The sequence below is a fragment of the Ovis canadensis genome, chromosome 7 (genome assembly GCF_042477335.2).
Source record: "Ovis canadensis isolate MfBH-ARS-UI-01 breed Bighorn chromosome 7, ARS-UI_OviCan_v2, whole genome shotgun sequence".
Classification (NCBI taxonomy): domain Eukaryota; kingdom Metazoa; phylum Chordata; class Mammalia; order Artiodactyla; family Bovidae; genus Ovis; species Ovis canadensis.
In genome coordinates this window covers 70,262,044-70,275,922 of record NC_091251.1, presented here as the reverse complement: position 1 = coordinate 70,275,922, position 13,879 = coordinate 70,262,044, and the positions used below count along the sequence as shown (strand labels likewise).

General features: G+C 42.5%; 1 protein-coding gene across 4 annotated transcripts in view; it reads left to right on the top strand.

The window, feature by feature from the left end:
• The first annotated feature begins 12,154 nt into the window (after positions 1 to 12,154).
• USP8 (ubiquitin specific peptidase 8) overlaps positions 12,155 to 13,879 on the top strand; it is a 51,132-nt gene continuing 49,407 nt past the window's right edge. For 2 of the 4 annotated variants that reach the window (XM_069596536.1, XM_069596537.1), the window contains exon 1: positions 12,155 to 12,600. The gene's annotated coding sequence lies outside the window, so the exon portion shown is untranslated. The remainder of the gene's footprint in view (positions 12,601 to 13,879) is intronic. The other 2 variants (XM_069596538.1, XM_069596539.1) reach the window with 1 other exon arrangement.

Here is a 13,879-nt window from a genome sequence, read left to right as displayed (position 1 = left end):
CTTGCATTTAGGAAATCCCTGGTGACCTTTAGCAAGAAGAGTTACTCCTGAGAGAGAGGTGAAGAGAGACCCTAACTTAAGCATTCTATTAAAAATGTGAAGGAATTTTGTATGGAAAAGGAAGGAGGGTAAGAGAGTGATGAGAAAGGAAGATATAGGATGGAAAATTTGGGGGGACATGTGTGTTTGAGATAGAAGAACATGTTCATGTTCAGAAAGGAAAGGCACTAAGAGAGAGACAGAGACAGAAGTTACAAGGGAAAAAGGCGGGGTGGTATTTGACAAAGCAAGGTTCCTGAGGAGGCATGAGGGGATGGGATGTAGAGCACAAGTAGCATGGACTACAAGTGGGTTGGGTGGTGACGTATAGCAACTCTCAAGGAAGAGACAGCTCTCTGCATGTAGTAGAATAATAAATTCTTGAGTTGGAATGAACTTCAAAATATCTTTAGCTTCAAGATGCCCCTTGTGTTTCAGTGCTACCCGTGCAGGAGACACGGATTCCTGGACTCCGCATCCTGAGTGGCAACTAATCCTGTGGAGCACAACTCCTGAGCCCACGCTCTAGAACCCACGAGCCACAGCTATCGAGCCCGCGCTCCACAGCCACTGAAGCCTGCGCACCTAGAGCCTGTTCTCTGCAACAGAGTAGCCACCACAGTGAGAAGTTTGGGCACTAGAGCTAGAGAGTAACCCCTGCTCGCCGCAACTAAAGAAAGTCTGGTTGCAGCAACTAAGACTCAGCACAGCCAATAATTAATTAATTAATTAAAATATATATCTTTGGCTTCAGTCAGGTAGTGCATTAATGTTTCCACTTATCTTCAGAACCACATTTTAAACATTTAGGTAATAAGATTGCTGACATGTGCCTTCCAAAAAGATCAATACTGCCTAACACAGATCTGTAACAAAAACAGGCTATGCCTTATTTTACTATTTTCCTGATTCCCTGTGAGAGAACCCACCACCATTTGTAATACACCCTCTCTTTTGGTGTATTTAAATAAGATGCTAGTAGATGAGATGGCTGGATGGCATCACTGACTCGATGGATGTGAATCTGAGTGAACTCCGGGAGTTGGTGATGGACAGGAAGGCCTGGCATGCTGCAATTCATGGGGTCGCAAAGAGTCGGACACAACTAAGCAACTGAACTGAACTGAACTGAAAGAGGTTCTGCTCTTACATTAGATATGAAGATGTTTACCTTGTTATTGATATGTATCATTCAAGAAAAATATTTTAATTAGAAATAATAACTCCTTTAAAACATTCTTATAGAACCATAGCTATAAACAAGGTTTCTATTTTGCCAAAAAGCTAAATCCCAGTAAAATGTCCTTCAGTCTGTTCCTGACACATAAATTCAGAGAAGTTATAAATGGAATTCAAGGTGCCCTTTGCAAGTAAATGTGTACTATTGTCTGTGTACCTTCTACATTCTAACAGGCCTTTCTTGCCTTTGAAATGCTATAGGTGGTGTGACTCCCTTTCTACTCAGCATTTTTGTGGGGATTAGAGGTTTGAGCTAGACGCTGACCCTCTCACCCTAAGACAAGGAGTTTCACTTAGCAGTTTGCAGGTTATCGGCTATGGACTCTAATATGTTTCTAATAATGTGTAAGCAACAATTTTATAGTCTTCAAGTGAGCTTGATTGTTACCTGGCCCCCAAAGACTATAGCTTTTTGGAGTTTGTTTCCTGTTTTCAGCCATTTTCTACTTTCCCAATCTGCCTGCTAAATTATGCTTTGAATCAGACATTAGCCAGGGGTGGATGACTCTTTTAACAGAGGAAAGCTAACCAGAGACACTTTCTTGATGCCATAAATTTTTCTGCACAAGATGCTGCTTTGGAAATAGCTGTTGTCACCTGAGAAAATTCTGTTGTATATGTGAGACTTTGAACATCAGGGAATATGGCTAGAGGACGGGAATTATGGTGGGAGTAAAAATAGGCAAGGAAGCACTGAGGGAGAAACATAGAGGTTTTACCACTTTGTGGCCCACTGTTACTGGAATATTATAAAAACTTTGCACTCATGCTATTATGTGACTTACAAGGCAACAACAGCTGAGATGCATGAGGACATGGGTTCCATTTCTTTAATATGTTTCCCTGACATCAGTGAAATGATGTCGTGTCGAAGACATGCCTTTCAGTATGCCCAGATGGGATAAGAAAGCAGCTGTCAGTGTCTGGACCTTAGCCCACCCTTGGCCCAGGGCCCCTGGCCTGGCCTGACTCTGAAACCTTGGTGCTCTGTCCTTGGACTTAGCGCTCAGTGCTGTGTAACCCACCGGCTCCTGTATTAACCCAGGAATACCTCACGTTACTGCACATTCAGCTGTGAACCTGCTAAGTATAATAAACTAAATAAATTGTTTACAAACAAAAAAATCAGGGAACTTCAGCACATGTGCCTTCCCTTGTGCACTCAAGTACTACCCTTTGTTAGGGAGGAGACCATATCTCATGGCAAACAGACGAGGAAAAAATGGAAACAGTGACAGACTTTATTTTCTTGGGCTCCAAAATAGCTGTGGACAGTGACTGCAGCCATGAAATCAAAAGACGCTTGCTCTTTGGAAGAAAAGCTATGACCAACCTAGACAGTGTATTAAAAAGCAGTGACATCACTTTGCCGACAAAGGTCCATCTAGTCAAAGCTATGGTTTTTCCAGTAGTCCTGTATGGATGTGAGAGATGGATCATAAAGAAGGCTCAGTACCAAAGAACTGATGTTTTCAAACTGTGGTGCTGGAGAAGACTCTTGAGAGTCCCTTGGATAGCAAGAAGATCAAACCAGTCAATCCTAAAGGAAATCAATCTTGAATATTCATTGGAAGAACTGATGCTGAAGCTGAAGGTCCAACACTTTGGGCACCTGATGTGAAGAGTTGACTCACAAGAAAAGACCCTGCCTGATTCTGGGGAAGACTGAAAATAGGAGAAGGGGGCAACAGACGATGAGATTATTGGATGGCATCACTGACTCAATGGACATGAGTTTGAGCAAGCTCTAGGAGACAGTGAAGGACAGGTAATTATGGTATGCTGCAGTCCATGGGGTCACAAAGAGTTGGATATGACTGAGGAACTGAATAACAACATATATTCAAATTTCTCTGTGCTGTCTTTAGGCTACCCAAAGCCTTCTACGAAACCTTGTTTCTCACATTACTCCCCTCTTATCTTCACTTTCAAAATCCTATACAAATTTGTCTGTTCTCTGTTTCAGTCAGTTCAGTTCAGTCGCTCAGTCGTGTCCGACTCTTTGCAACCCCATGAATTGCAGCACGCCAGGCCTCCCTGTCCATCACCAACTCCCAGAGTTCACTCAGACTCACGTCCATCGAGTCAGTAACGCCATCCAGCCATCTCATCCTCTGTCGTCCCCTTCTCCTCCTGCCCCCAGTCCCTCCCAGCATCGGGGTCTTTTCCAGTGAGTCAACTCTTCGCATGAGGTGGCCAAAGTACTGGAGATTCAGCTTTAGCATCAGTCCTTCCAAAGAACACCCAGGGCTGATCTCTTTTAGGATGGACTGGTTGGATCTCCTACAGTCCAAGGGACTCTCAAGAGTCTTCTCCAACACCACAGTTCAAAAGTATCAATTCTTCAGCATTATGTTTAATTGTTTCTAATAGAAGGCTTCCTGATTTGGGAAACTAGTTAAATGCTAAGAAGGAAGGTTTTCTCAGAAATGCTACATTTTCATATGAAGTAATGAATAATGGTAACATTTCAGTTGCCATGATAAGTCAGAGGCGGGATTAAGAATGACCTTGTCCCCCACCAGGGGGACTTCCCTGGTGGTCCAGTGGTTAAGACTCTGCACTCCCAAAGGAGGGGGCATGGGTCTAATCTAGTTGGGCAAGTAAGTTGTGCCATATGCCACCTGGCACAGCAAAAAAACAAGACAACAACAACAACAAAAACTTTGTCTGTCTTACTATTTTAATTGTGAAAAACAAATAGTGGAAAGAAAGCAACATTATTTCAAAGGCAATACACGTTGGTGAGTCAGAGAACCACTGGCAGTTCCACAGTCCAATATGACACACTGAAAGGATGCATACAGTTTGTATATTAGGGGGTGAGTGGGGGCACTGGAATTCAGAGCTGTTGGAAGAGCAGGCCTAAAGTTCCTTTTAAATGGCATTTTGCCAAAAATATTGATTAAAATGTTAACTGATCCCATTAAAGAATGAGGTGGGGTGTTGCTGATGGAGTTTACTGAAGGGTATTACTGCTGCTGCTGCTAAGTCACTTCAGTCGTGTCCGACTCTGTGCGACCCTATAGATGACAGCCCACCAGGCTCCCCCATCCCTGGGATTCTCCAGGCAAGAACACTGGAGTGGGTTGCCATTTCCTTCTCCAATGCATGAAAGTGAAAAGTGAAAGTGAAGTCACTCAGTTGTGTCCGACTCTTCACGACCCCATGGACTGCAGCCCACCAGGCTCCTCTGTCCATGGGATTTTCCAGGCAAGAGTACTGGAGTAGGGTGCCATTGCCTTCTCTGTGAAGGGTATTAAGCCACTCCTAATGTTTCCTCTTAGGTGCTAGCCACCTCTACAGTCAGGTAGTATATTCACTGAGGACCAGTTATATTCCAAGCATTAGGTAAACCCTTGTTTAACATAAATTCGGGATTTTTTTCCAACTATCTGTATCCATGTGTTTATCCATTTTTCAAATATCCAGATTCCTTATGTTTATCCATGTTGAAACATAAGTTGGAACAGTGGGAATCATCTTTATAATCCCGTAATGACATTTTGCCAGAGAAGGAAATGGCACCCCACTCCAGCGTTCTTGCCTGGAGAAGCCCAGGGACGGGGAGCCTGGCGGGCTGCCGTCTAGGGGGTCGCACAGAGTCGGCCACGACTGAGCGACTTCACTTTCACTTTCCACTTTCATGCATTGGAGGAGGAAATGGCAACCCACTCCAGTGTTCTTGCCTGGAGAATCCCAGGGACGGCGGAGCCTGGTGGGCTGCCGTCGATGGGGTCACACAGAGTCGGACACGACTGACGCGACTCAGCAGCAGCGGCAGCAAGGACATTTTGCACATTTATCCTAAACAGGAAAAAAACATAAATCATTTGATCTTTTCCATACAGTCCAGTCATGAAGCAGTAGGGAAAAAAAATCTACTTATGCATTTTTACCTTATTCCAAATCATCACACTCTTGGAAACAGATTTTTGAATAGGCTCATTCAGTCATCCCATTTTTACCTATGAATATACTATACAAGGCACGCCTTCCCCATACTATACAAAAACAGGCAGAGACATTCACTCACTCTATGACATTTTGAAATATGCTCATCTCTCCATAGAGGTACTGCCTATCCCTGAGATATTTACGCAGTTCACAGCCCAGTAAGACCCACTGAGAGGGTGAATGTTCTGACTCTTTTTGCATATCTATATATTCATACCTCTGTAATTAAACTCCAACAGAATAAATGACATGGAAGAAAGATAAACCAGAACGGCATGCTGTTTTTACACATCTCTGCCACAAATAGGATCATTAAAAATGACTTGGGCATTGTACTTCTGCAGATTATAGAGTGACATACTGATGGATTTAGAAGTCTAAAATACTGCAGAGAATAATGTATAAAGAATCTCATCTTACAGTTAACATTTCAAAAATCTTCCATAAGACTTCTCACAGACAGCTATTTCAAAAATAAATTCAGATTGAAGAGACTATTTTCTAATTTCTTGAGGTAGACCCTGATGCTGGGAAAGGCTGAAGGCAAAAGGAGAAGGGGATGGCAGAGGATGAGATGGTTCAAAAGCATCATCAACTCAGTGGACATGAATTTGAGCAAACTCCAGGAGATAGTGAAGCACAGGGAAGCCTGGCATGCTGCAGTCCATGGCATCACAAACAGGTGGACACAACTTAGTGACTGAACAACAGCAAAGGTGGAGTTCATGACCACCAGCATTGGTGTCACTAGATGTGGTGTTGGTAGAGGTTTAGCTGCTAAGTCGTGTCCGACTCTTGCCACCCCACGGACAGTGGCCTGCCAGGATCCTCTGTCCATGGTCTTCTCCACTAGATATACATAGGTTTTAATGTTCCAGCCAGACCACATGGCATGTGGGATCTTAGTTCCCTGACCAGGGGTTGAACCCGTGCCATCTTCAGTGGAAGTGTCAAGTCTTAACCAGTGGACTGCCAGGGAAGTCCTTGCCATAGATATTTTAAAATGGAAATTTGTTGTTTTTTCCTTATCTACTCAGTGTAAACGAGAAGTTGGTGCTTATGTAGCCTGTTGGATAACCTGGGTGCTCTCATTCTCTTTTTGCAGCCTGGCAACAAGCTAGCTCAGCAGGGTATGCTGTGAGGCCTCAGACAGAAACTAGAATTGATAAGGAAAATTCCACAGGCGACTAGTCTCAAAACTCTTGTTTTTTTAAGCCAATAAAATCGTAGCTGCAATAGAAAAGCTCAGTTTTCCAAATTGGCTGGGTGATTCCTGCTCCCTCCCCACTCCTCCAAAAGTATGTGAGGAGGCAGGGAGTAGGGATTCCTCTTCTGGTACTTTCCCCAGGCCCAGGCAAACTCTCCATGGGCTGGCTAGCAGGTGGGGGACCCCAAGATTTTGGCTAACCCTGAGTCTATAAATTTTTGTTTAGGGTCTGCACTGTTGTTGTGTTTATTCAAGCCATATATTGCTTGATAATCCTGAAGTTTGAGAACCACTGGGCACAAATTATTTAATTATATTTACCTATAATCTGTAAGAAGTAAATATCTTTTCAAAACCTCACCCTTACTCCCATAGACAACATTACATTATTCCCCCCCCCAAACTTTAAACTTTTAATTTTGTATTGCGGTATCAGTTCAGTTCAGTAGCTCAGTTGTGTCCGACTCTTTGCAACCCCATGAATTGCAGCACGCCAGGCCTCCCTGTCCATCACCAACTCCATGAGTCAACTCAGACTCATGTCCACCGAGTCCGTGATGCCATCCAGCCATCTCATCCTTTGTCATCCCCTTCTCCTCCTGCCCCCAATCCCTCCCAGCATCAAAGTCTTTTCCAACGAGTCAACTCTTCACATGAGGTGGCCAAAGTACTGGAGTTTCAGCTTTAGCATCATTCCTTCCAAAGAAATCCCAGGGCTGATCTCCTTCAGAATGGACTGGTTGGATCTCCTTGCAGTCCAAGGGACTCGCAAGAGTCTTCTCCAACACCACAGTTCAAATGCATCAATTCTTTGGCGCTCAGCCTTCCCCACAGTCCAACTCTCACATCTATACATGACTACTGGAAAAACCATAGCCTTGACTAGACAGACCTTAGTCGGCAAAGTAATGTCTCTGCTTTTTAATATGCTATCTAGGTTGGTCATAACTTTTCTTCCAAGGAGTAAGCGTCTTTTAATTTCATGGCTGCAGTCACCATGTGCAGTGATTTTGGAGCCCCCAAAAATAAAGTCTGACACTGATTCCACTGTTTCCCCATCTATTTCCCATGAAGTGATGGGACTGGATGCCATGATCTTCATTTTCTGAATGTTGAGCTTTAAGCCAACTTTTTCATTCTTCTCTTTCACTTTCATCAAAAGGCTTTTTAGTTCCTCTTCACTTTCTGCCATAAGGGTGGTGTCATCTGCATATCTGAGGTTATTGGTATTTCTCCTGGCAATCTTGATTCCAGCTTGTGTTTCTTCCAGTCCAGCGTTTCTCATGATATACTCTGCATATAAGTTACACAAGCAGGGTGACAATATACAGCCTTGATGCACTCCTTTTCCTATTTGGACACAGGACTGGAAAAGGTCAGTTTTCATTCCAATCCTAAAGAAAGGCAATGCCAAAGAATGCTCAAACTACCAAACAATTGCACTCATCTCACACACTAGTAAAGTAATGCTCAAAATTCTCCAAGCCAGGCTTCAACAATATGTGAACCGAGAACTTCCTGATGTTCAAGCTGATTTTAGAAAAGGCAGAGGAACCAAAGATCAAATTGCCAACATCCACTGGGTCATCAAAAAAGCAAGAGAGTTCCAGAAAAACATCTGTTTCTGCTTTATTGACTATGCCAAAGCCTTTGACTGTGTGGATCACAAGAAACTGTTGAAAATTCTGAAAGAGATGGGAATACCAGACCACCTGACCTGCCTCTTGAGAAATCTGTGTGCACGTCAGGAAGCAACAGTTAGAACTGGACATGGAACAACAGACTGGTTCCAAATAGGAAAAGGAGTGTGTCAAGGCTGTATTGTGGTATAGCCAATTAAAAATGTTGTGGTAGTTTCAGGTCTTTAGATATTTGAGTTGTATAAATGTGAATAAACTCCAGAGAGACTTTTTGGAATTTTGGCTTAAAAATATCTTCCTTAAATTAAGAGTTTCCTTAAAATGTCACTATAGGTAAAGCTTAATATGTTATTTTTTTGTAAATATGTAGAAAAGACTTAAGCATGTGGGTTGATTCTATGATCTCAACTAAGTACACTGATAGCTCGACCATTTCTGTGGTTATTGGATGGGATTCTCTTTCTGCCAGTTAGTATTAACATGACAGAAATGGCAGAGACAATTCTTAAGAAGTTTTACTAATTCTTTGATGACCTCAGTCAAGTAGGTGAAAATTATTTGATATGGTCAATAAGCTGGAAACTATCTTGTTAGGATAAAACCGTATGTGTCACCGTTTGTAATATTGTATTCTGAGTATTCTATGTGCAAGGAAAATCTAATGGAAGCAGGAAGATACAGAAGACAACATTTCAATGGAGAACCACTGAAGAATATAACAACCAGATTAAAACTTTTCTGTTTAGATAGAAAAACAAAGCCTGAAAGGAGAGAAAACTTGTCTATAAAATCGTGAAGGGGTTAAGAAAAGGAATGTATACCTGCTCATTAAATCCCGAAATCATAGAATCAGGATGTATCTCTAACACTTTATTAAGTTTAGGCCAATTAGAGAGAAGCATGACTTCACATAAAAAAACAGAATTTGAATCACCCTAAATGGTGATATAGTAAATTTTTTACAACTTCAGCGATGAACCAATCTGGTAGAGTCTTAGTGAAGTCCAAGAGTGGTCAAAATGTGATCTTTAAAGCTGATATCCAGGAGAATAGTTTAGACTTGCCACCACTTTTCTGGTGACACGTCCCCTAGAGATAAAATGTCTGATGAGCCATGCAACACCTCCAAGGTGATGATCATTATGATTTTAGAAAATAAAAACTATGAGTAGAAAAGAATAAGAGATTCATAAAAAAAATCACAGGACATGCATGCTTTGACTAAAAGACAATTGGGGTGAACATCTGTGCATAATGTCCATTTTATCATACATATGAAATCTACATTTTCTCATAAAATATTAGCTTGTGGTTCACTTCTTATGTTATTTTGGGATAAGCATGTTTTATTGACCTACAAGGCCCATATAAACTGTGCTCTGTTCTCTCCCCACCCCTCTGAGACCCCCTCCTATCAGGATCCAACCCACTCACTCTTCCAGCCACACTGTCCTCCTTGCTGTCCCTCCTGCACGCTCACCTTTTCCTGCCTCACTGCCTTCACTGGTACTGCTCCCTACCCCACAAGCATCCATTGCATGCTCCCTCTTTTCACTAAATGCTCTATGGAAATGTCACTTTGTCAGAGAGCTCTTCCCTAACTATCTCATCAAAAATACCACTGTCTTTGCTGGCCCTTTACCCAATTTCATTTTTCATTTTAGCACTTAACAACACCCAACACAGTATACATTTGACCTTTGAACAACATAGGGACCAAGGGCACCAAGCCTCTGCAGAATTGAAGAACTGAGTATAACTTATAGTTGAGCACCCGAATCCCAGGTTCTTCTGGATCTAGTTCACTTCCACAACCGCAGATTTGATCAACCTCAGATTGTGTACTACTGTAGTATTTATTACTGAAAAAAATTCACATTTAAGTGGACCTGGGCAGTTCAAACTTATGTTGTTCAAGGGTCAACTGTGTATGTATTTACTTTTCATATGTCTCACCTATCTGAATGTAAGTCAGCTCTGTGTTGAAGAGGGACTTTATAACCTAAGTCTAGAACAATCTCTGGGGCTTCTCTGGTGGTTCAGTGGTAAGGAAATCTACCTGTCAATACAGGGAACAGAGGTTCAATCTCTCATCTGGGAAGATCCCACATGCTGCAGAGCAGCTGGGCCTGTGCACCACAACTATTGCTTGTGCTCTAGAGCCTGGACGCCAAAACTACTGAGCCCACATGCTGCAGCTACTGAAAACGGCATGCCCTAGAGCCTGTGCCCCACAACAACAGAATCCATTGCAACGAGAAGCCTGTACATCGAAACTAGAGAAAAGTCCCCACAGCAACAAAAACCCAGCACAGCCAAAAATAGAGAAACAAATAAATTTAAAAAGAAACACTACAAATAAAATAACCCATGGCATAGTACATATATTCAGTAGATACTTCTTGAATAGATGGAGGATGAGTCAGGTTCAGTGATGTTCTGGACTGGTGCTTTTGCTAGATGGCCTGGCAATCAAAGCTATGGTTAAATACAGGCTATGTCTTCTAAACAGCTAGTGACACTTGCTTAGATCCTGGGCATCATAGATACTGCTGTCTGGTTTGTTACAGTACACATTTGAACAGGAGTTAGGGATTCTAATTCCATTTAGTAAGCATAGTTTCATCTAGGTAACCCTGCTCCTTATGAACTCTTGTTCCACTAAGTTTTCTAAGTCCAGAGCCTGTCCCCAGATTTCTTGGAGTTTCCCAGGAATGTTCTCGTTTCTTCCTGCTTTCACCAACTCAGTTCAGTTTTGGAATCATCTTGTCAACCTATGCATTGTTTCTCTCCCACTCCTGTTGACCCACATGTGGGAACTCAAGCAAATGACTTGTGTTTTAGCAAACTTCACTGATGTTTTAGGGAAGTTGGGGAATTCTACCTACTGGGAGGGTGGGGTCAGGATTGGGACAACTAAATCAGAGCAGCAAAAATAACTTTAGGTGGATGTTAAAGAGTCCTATTTTTAAAATCTGTCATCCCACCATAGGAGACTCTTTTCATTGGTTGTTTCATTCTTATGGGCATCTCCCTTTCTTCATCACCTTATATTTCTAGGTCCTGTCTCCCAGATTGTCTTCAGCAAAATCCAAATTCTTCCTCTATCTTTGGTTGGTTCCTACTCCTGAACTCAACTCTGGATTATTAGCATACTCAAATTCATCAAAATGCTCAACAGATGCTCCCCCCTCCCACCCTGGCCCCCCAAAACCAAACAACCAACAACCAATTTACTTTCTTAAGGTCCACTCTCAAAGGTATATGCAATTTTCCCCCTCAGTTATGAAAAATTTACTAAGGCTTCCTAGTTAGTAGTCTCCAGTAATAAAGTATAGCTAATATTATATCAATCTTAATCTTTCAGGAAAACAGTGTATATCTTCGATATAAAAGAAGTATTGTATTTTTGCAGGTATTCCACTGCCAAGAAAGGAAATTAACGTTAATGGAAAGACTGTGTGTCTGTGTATGCTCAGTCTCTCAGTGGTATCCAACTTTTTGTGATCTTATGGTCTGTGGGCCACTAGGCTCCTCTGTCCTTGGAATTTTCCAGGAAAGAATACTGGAGAGGGTTGTCATTTCCTCCTGCAGGGGATCTTCCTGACCAAGGCACCAAACTCAGATCTCCTGCATTGGCAAGCAGATTATTTACCAAAGGAAATCCAATGGAAAGACTACTATGTGTGAAGCACTATTGGACTAGTTGCTTTCATTTATTCATTACGAATTTACTGAACACCTATTTGGCACATCTTTTTACTTAACGCACTTAATAGACAGACCTCACTTTCCAGCTTTTCCATCCAGGAGACACTTGGATTGTCCCTGAGGACTTAAGTGGCCATGGCCTGTCACTCCATCCAAGCTACTTTATTTTACATATAATCAGAGCATTCAACTACCTATAAAGAATCACCTCACGACAAAGTTCGGACCGCTCTTTTTGTTTTTTTGTAACGCATATATAATATGCTTTAGAACCGTATCCATTCTTCTCTTACCAGAGGCGTGGCTTCGGAGAATGTTAAACTTTTGCTCAAAATTTGAGATTCACATCCCCTTTCTAGTCAGCCTTAAACCTCCAATTTGAAGAGAAAGAAGCATAGCGTTAAAGGCAGCACTGCCTCCAGCGCTGCAAGGCGCAGGATGAGTTAACACCAGGTGATATAACTAAATCTGAGAAATGCAGGGCGCAGGGGACGGGCGGAAAAGCTCGCCCCAACTAAGCGTAGCCTGGGCACTACCTAGACCGTCCAGCCAAACCGTCCTCCTTAGCCCTCCTCGGCCCTCAGGCGAAGCTCCCACAGGCCGAGATAGAACTGGGGAGGAGCAAAGAGTCAAGGGCGCGCGCGGGCAATATGACGTCAGATACGCGACGCGTCGCAACGCAGTGCAAATTGGGAATCCGGGATGAGCTGGGCTGGCTTCCGTCCGGATAGAGATTCTTCCTCGAGTTGGTGGGAGATGGGCCTTTGGCGAGGAGGCCGGCGTTAGTGAAGTGCGCCGGGCTCCAAGGTGAGTGCGGGGCTAGGTCCTGGCCTTTGATCCTTGGGAATCCGACCGCAGCGAAGCCCCTTACCTTACACCAGCTGCTGATCACCCGGGAGACAAGCTCTGTCCTCGGAGAGGGGTGGGACAATCGGCTTTTAGAGGAAGGGCCCAACCTCAAGTCTTTCCTGCTGTCCACTTAGGGTTGCCCAGCCAATTCCGCGTGGGCTCAGGTTTTCCGGTCTCAGAAGGTGGCCTTGACCATTCTTCCATCTTCTTGGACAGTCAGACCGACTTTGACCTCCTTCCTCTTGCCTCCGTTCTCGGATTTACTTGCTGTCGAGCTGCATCCCCAGGCCTTAATACAACCTCTCAGAGTGTTTTTCAGCCCGTCTTCTGATCCAGTCAAACTTGATTTTAGTGAAGTTCAAATATGCATTTAAAGAAGCTATGAGCGCATCAGAGTTAAAACTGTGACTTCTCCAAATAAAAGCTTTTCTTTCCTAAAATGTGCCCTCTCTCCTGGAGTTGTGGGATAAGTTAATTTCACCTCCACTCCACCTTGGAAATTATTAGAACCCTGAATTTATACCTAAAGCTGCAGGCCACACTTCTCGGTTTATTTCTTGCCTCCAGTTCATTTTGTGACCTTGAAACAAGTCCCTTAATCACTAACAAAATATTTACCTGAAGACAGGTGTTGCAGAATCTAAGGATTTAATACTTGGTAAGAGCCCTGAGTGTTTCAAATATAGGGGATGCCGAAATAAAGATTTTACTCTCTGTAAATCTGCAAACATCTTAATTTTTGTATACTTTGTACTGCAGCCATGAAAAATGCCCAGTGGTCTTTGTTAGGGAAGTGTTCCTCTTGTAGGCTTTTTCTGTGGCTTTGCTATGTAAGCAGATTTTGCATTTCAGCAGATTCTGTTTAAGATTCATTGTTGAATGTCTTTCACGATGGGTTTAGATCATTTCTCATGATTCCAGAATACTGGTCTAATCTGTCTGAAAGGTTTCCAGTAGGTTGTGTTATGTTTCTAACATGTTGAAATAAGTGTTCCATTTCTTGTGACACATTAGGTGCATCTTTTAAATTAGATAGTAAGAACACAACAAGCTGTCACTAATAACGTAAATACATACTAATTGAGCATAGGTATGCATTGTAGTTTTTGAGAAAACAATGAGTGAGAAAAACAAAAATATTTTAAGGATGTCTTTCTATAATTTAATTTTTTAATGTATTTACTTGAACTTTGTCAGTTGTTATGGTCTTTTGTTTATTAGTATGAACACAATAGCA